This window comes from Arvicanthis niloticus, chromosome 2 (assembly GCF_011762505.2).
Source record: "Arvicanthis niloticus isolate mArvNil1 chromosome 2, mArvNil1.pat.X, whole genome shotgun sequence".
In the NCBI taxonomy this organism is placed as follows: domain Eukaryota; kingdom Metazoa; phylum Chordata; class Mammalia; order Rodentia; family Muridae; genus Arvicanthis; species Arvicanthis niloticus.
In genome coordinates, this window is record NC_047659.1 from 23,333,055 (window position 1) to 23,338,390 (window position 5,336).

The 5,336-nt window shown below is 37.0% G+C and overlaps 1 pseudogene; it reads right to left on the reverse strand.

The window, feature by feature from the left end:
- Positions 1-317: 317 nt before the first annotated feature.
- LOC117702916 (developmental pluripotency-associated protein 5A pseudogene) lies at positions 318-662 on the reverse strand (annotated as a pseudogene).
- Positions 663-5,336: the final 4,674 nt, after the last annotated feature.

The window sequence follows — 5,336 nt, forward strand, 5'->3', positions numbered from 1 at the left end:
TAAGTATAATATATTATATATATATATTTATATAATAAGTTTAATGGAATACACAAGTGAAGGAGTCATTTTCTGCTGGAAGACCAGCCAACAACAAGCAACACTTAAACCAACCTATCTACTACAGAAGTAAATCTTTTTTTTTTTTTTTTTTTCCTAGGCTCTTTTCATATTTTAATGATGGCACGCAGACATTCACATCAGAATACACAGCAGGGGTCCAAGAATATCTTGAAGGATATAACAAAGTTAAAAATCATGTCAGAACCAAACACTGCTTGTGTCCAGGTGGGAGTCACAATGACTGGAAACTAGCTTTACTCCTCGCCTACTTCCAGGACCTTCATGGATTCCTCCAGCTTGCGCATGTCTCTTTCCTGGCGCAGGCGGCATCTCTCAGCCATGGACTGAAGCATCCATTTAGCCCGAAGCTTGTTGTTGTCAGAGCCATAAACTAAGATCTCGGTAGATTCAGAAGATTCCAGAGTCTTCAGCTCAAACATGGCCTGGCTCACCTGCTCGATGTGAGGCATTCGAGATCTCTCTGGGCCGAACAGAGAGTTTAGCACCTGCGTGTTGACTTGTAATACTTCTGGATCTTCCAGGTCTTCAGGAACTTTCAGCCATGGGGGAATATCTTTACGGGTCAAGTGAGTTTTCATCTTAATTCCTGACAAGGAACCAGTTTCCAGGGGAAGACTAGGTCAAGTTTAACCTTGATGGCTCGAAGTAAATCTTCTTACTTTAGTGGCTTGACACTGAGGACTTACATGCCTTTCAGCTAATGCTGTCCTTAAGGATTGTACATTGGCTCATAAGCAAAGCAAATTGGTCATATAAAATTAAAACGGAAAAGTATTTTGTGAATCATTTTTGAAAGAAATTAATTTTTTGTGTAAGTTTTCTAGCTATCAAGAGTCTTAATAAAATTTTGTTATCCAGAAATTAGGTTGCGGGGAGGAAAAGCTTTTGGAAGTGTTGGCAAAATGTCAGTTTGTATTCTTTCACATCACTCCATGTATCAGTCAATCTTGTAAAAAGAACTGTTGGATTAATGGCCAATAGTTCTTAGTTTAGAAAGTGTTTGGTGGCAGTCAATTCATATTCTACTAGCTTTGAAAATCCTTGTGATTTCTAGAGTCTGAAATGTCTATGATATATCAATGTGCTTACCACAGGGCTGTACAGAGTTCCACCTCTTAAGAATAAGAATCTGATTTGATATGTAAGTGAACCAAGTGTTAGAACAAAGCCAATTTATGAAATACTTGTTTGCTTTTATTTGCTTTATTGGTATCCCTAAATATAGGATTTATTTAAAATATCAGATAATCACCTTAAATCTACTACTATGATCGCATATAGTAGCAGTTAAATATGGCACCTTGTGACTAAAGAGATGAGTATGAGTGGAGGAGAACTGTATTCTGCTGCTACTAGCAATATCCAGGAGAACCCACTCTTGAATTAGGAGTCTAAGTAATCAGAATCTAGTGACCTGGTCTGCATTCTGCTAGAAGCCAAACATGACAGGAGTGCATGAAAGTAAACATTTTATAGGGGAAGTACAAGAAGGATTAGTCTAGGATGGTAAAGACAGTCCCTAGGAAGTGAAGTCATCCTTCAAGGGGCAGTTATCCCAGCTATCCCAGTGTGTGGCTGAAGCATACTTTCTCAGGGATATCTTGAATACCGAACATAGACATGGAAATGATTCATTCAAGGAATGAGCATGCTGGGGTGTTGACACATCATGGCCTGTTAGTCACTAGATAGTGTTATTCTATATAGAATAAATGGAAGTAGTAATCAGGTGTTTTCATACACAGTATTCCTAGACTGTCAATGTGTGTGTAAAGACACCATCCTGGATCTGGAAAATGATCCCTGAGGCCTACAATGAAGACAAGGTTTATGGGCCATCAGTTAGGTTACAAAACAAAGTCTGCAGAATAAAGGGACACAGACCAGTGTCTGCCACAAAGAAAAAATGATGCTGTAGTATTGATGTCTGTAAAGACTTAACACAAACGTGTGGTTTGGTCTATGTTATTTATCCTAAAATATTATTATAAGGAGGTTCTGAAGTGAGTTGCCTGGGTAATAAAATGCATCTTGTTCTTTAAAAGTTCAAGACCATGTGGTCCTCTAGTCCTCATTGTGATCATAAATCCTCAGCTATTACTGAGCTACCCAAGGTGTTCTGAACATCAGTGACCACACATTAAGCTCAAGGAAGAATATGAGTCATAAATCCAACTTAGATGAAATACAAACAAATCTTGTTTCTTGTGATTTTTTCACATTTCATTAAAAGAAATCTACAGAAAGAAACTAACAAAATCCCAATTAACTGAAAAATGTGCCAATTAATTTCTGTTAGTAAAATTTTTACTGTTGCTGCCAAAAGGAAGCAAAAGACATTAGATAATCATTTGTCTATTTAAGCAAAACTCATGCATATTATTTAATATGTACTAGGGCCTAATAAAAGTGAATAACATGTAGATGCCTAGACAAATTGTCAAGGTCTTTGGAGTGTTTGAGATTTGATATCGAAATTATTTCCGCAATTTTCTAACTAGATTAAGCATTAGGTCCTCACATTTTAATTTTCTCACCTAGAAAATAAGAATAGTGGAATTAAGGGACTTACTTAGAACTCACTTAGAACACATTGAAGAATATTCCTGGCACATATTAATTTTCATACATTATTAAGTTTCTATGATAATGGCGTTGATGGAAATTCTGTAGTTTCTGTCATCAACTATTTGTAGCCTGCTAACAGTGGCTGATACGAGACCTGTGTAATACAGAAAAACCTAGCAAGGGTCCAAATTCCAGGGGATAAATTTAGGTAAGTAAAGCAGACTTTGAGGAAATAGAGCATCTAAGTGTTTCTTGGGAGACCAAAAAATCTCTAGTGGTGATAAGATGGTTAAAGAAGAGTTCCATACTATAAAACAGAATTCTGGATGGAACTAACATACCTGAATCTCTTGAGTATCAAGTGCCTGAATCCGATGACATACAGCTGGCTTCTAGGTTATAGGGTGCTGGGTCTCATGATTCTTCCCATGATTCTTCCCTGCCTATTTACTGCCTCTTCTGTAGTAGAGTCTTACCATGTTTTATGATTTTAGTAGTAGCATTGGTTATCTCTAATTTTTTATTGGAACATCCCACACTCAGTTTTCTAGGTAAGTTTTGATTCATGACCATCACCCTATATTTATGAATAGCTATTAATAACTTTTAATTGGATATCTCAAAGTTAACACCCCAAACCCATGTTTTTTTTGTATTGACTTCTGATATTTATATTTACGATTGTCCTTTTCAGCTCAATTCATGGTAATCTACTCCATAATAATACATTATTTACTCAGATTCACAATGATGTCCAGCACAAGATCTGTGTATCTGTGTATCTGATATCTGTATCTGTTATTGTTATCCTACTTGGATTATTTAAGTGGTCTCAAAATTAGTCCATAGCTTCCCATTCTGAGCCTGAGAAGCCAGAGAGCTGCCATCATAATCTTAAGAAAATTGTTCTATAGTATAAAGGTCCAACTTCTTTTAGTATAGAGTTTCAGCAAGTTGGTCTCTATCACACACATTACTTGTGACCTCATTTCATAAGTTATTTTATTATTGACTTTGTCACTCCAATGTCACTGTGTTCTTTGTTAACAAATAGCAGCTGCACACTTCAGCTTGGTGCCTTTGTTCTGCCTGTGTCCACAGTGAGGACATTGTACTCTTGGATATTTTCACATGGAATGTTGTCATTTTCCTGGAAACTTTCCATAGAGGTTATCATTCTTAGTCATATTCTATAGCCCTCACCCCCCACCTACACACATACTCCTTGCAGTCTATAGCACCCCGTAGTATTCTGACAGCTATTTGATGTCTGCCTTTCCTACCTCCAGGGCTACAGCCCCCCAATGCTGACATCTTCATGGATTCTACTCAGATGTTCCCTTAGTACTGGTTGATGATCTACATGTCTCTTTGTTTTGAAATGTGTTCTCTGCACGGTCCCTTTCTTTCATAGTGCCAAGTACTTAATGTTTGGAAGATTGAGGTATTATTTAGAAGATTTTATTTGTAAAAGACTTTCTCCACTGGAAAGGGGGAAATTATTGCTGTGAGGGTCATGTTTGCAAAAAAAAAAATGAACTAATAAATAACACAGTGAGTCACAGCAATGTGGCAAACATTATATGTATTACTTCATTCAGATTCACAGCAATATCATGAGTTGTCATCTCAGCTTTAATGTTTCAAAGCTGGTGATTAGAGAAGTTTACAGATGTGCCAATAGTCACACAATAAATGGAGTGATTCAAGCTTAGAAGCTAGGGTTTTCTGTTGCCTAGTTTTTAAAATATTGATTGTCACCTGTGTTTGGTAAATCAGAATCTATTATGCAGATCTGAGGAAAATTGAAAATGAAGAAAAGTTTCTGAACCTAAGAAGTGACACGCAAATGCTTCATAACAACTGTAGGACTTTATCCCAGGAACCGCCCTGTCAGAGCTGCTACACATAGACCTTTATACTGTCTAAAGAGAAGATCCTGCTACAAATAAGTAGGAGCCTGTGGATCAGGCACCCCCATAAAACAAGTCATATTAACTTGTTTTGCAAAGTTGCTATTTCCTGTGACTGCTCATATAGATTGACTGAAAGTGATTTTGGGCCATGATTTTTTTTTTTTCTGATTTAGGTATTTATTGGGTATGTTCAAAAGTCTGTATTATTTTCATCACAGGCCATTATTTGCTATTTTCAGTGCAAGAAGTGATTCTGGAAGGATAACAACATTTCAAGTTTACTTAAGAAAGATAGTTTACCTGGCTCAGTGGCACACACCTGTAATTCTAGCTACTTGGGAGCCTAAGGGTGGATGGACAACTTTGCAAGAACCTGTCTCACCAGAAAAGTAAAAAAGAAGCAGAGGAAAGGGGAAGAAAATGAAAAAAAGAAAAGAAAAAAATTTCCACTATTTTTCCCCTAGTCTCCTGTCAATCAATAATCAGGATATATAGCCCCTTCGCATTTTACATACAGAAGTAGAAGCATAACATCTTATGGAAAGGGCCTTTTGTAGAGAAGAGAGTATTCTGTTATTTTCTCTTGTATGTGTGAGAAATGAGGTGAGGATATAGAAATGTCCCTCCCACGGGCACATTACTAGATGACTAAGTTAGAGACATCTCAGTGCTCAGATATTTGTGTTGTGAGTTGGGTGATTTTATGTTTCTGAAGGAGCTTACTGAGGTTAGCTATGATTCCTCACCAGGTGCTTACATAGTTAATGA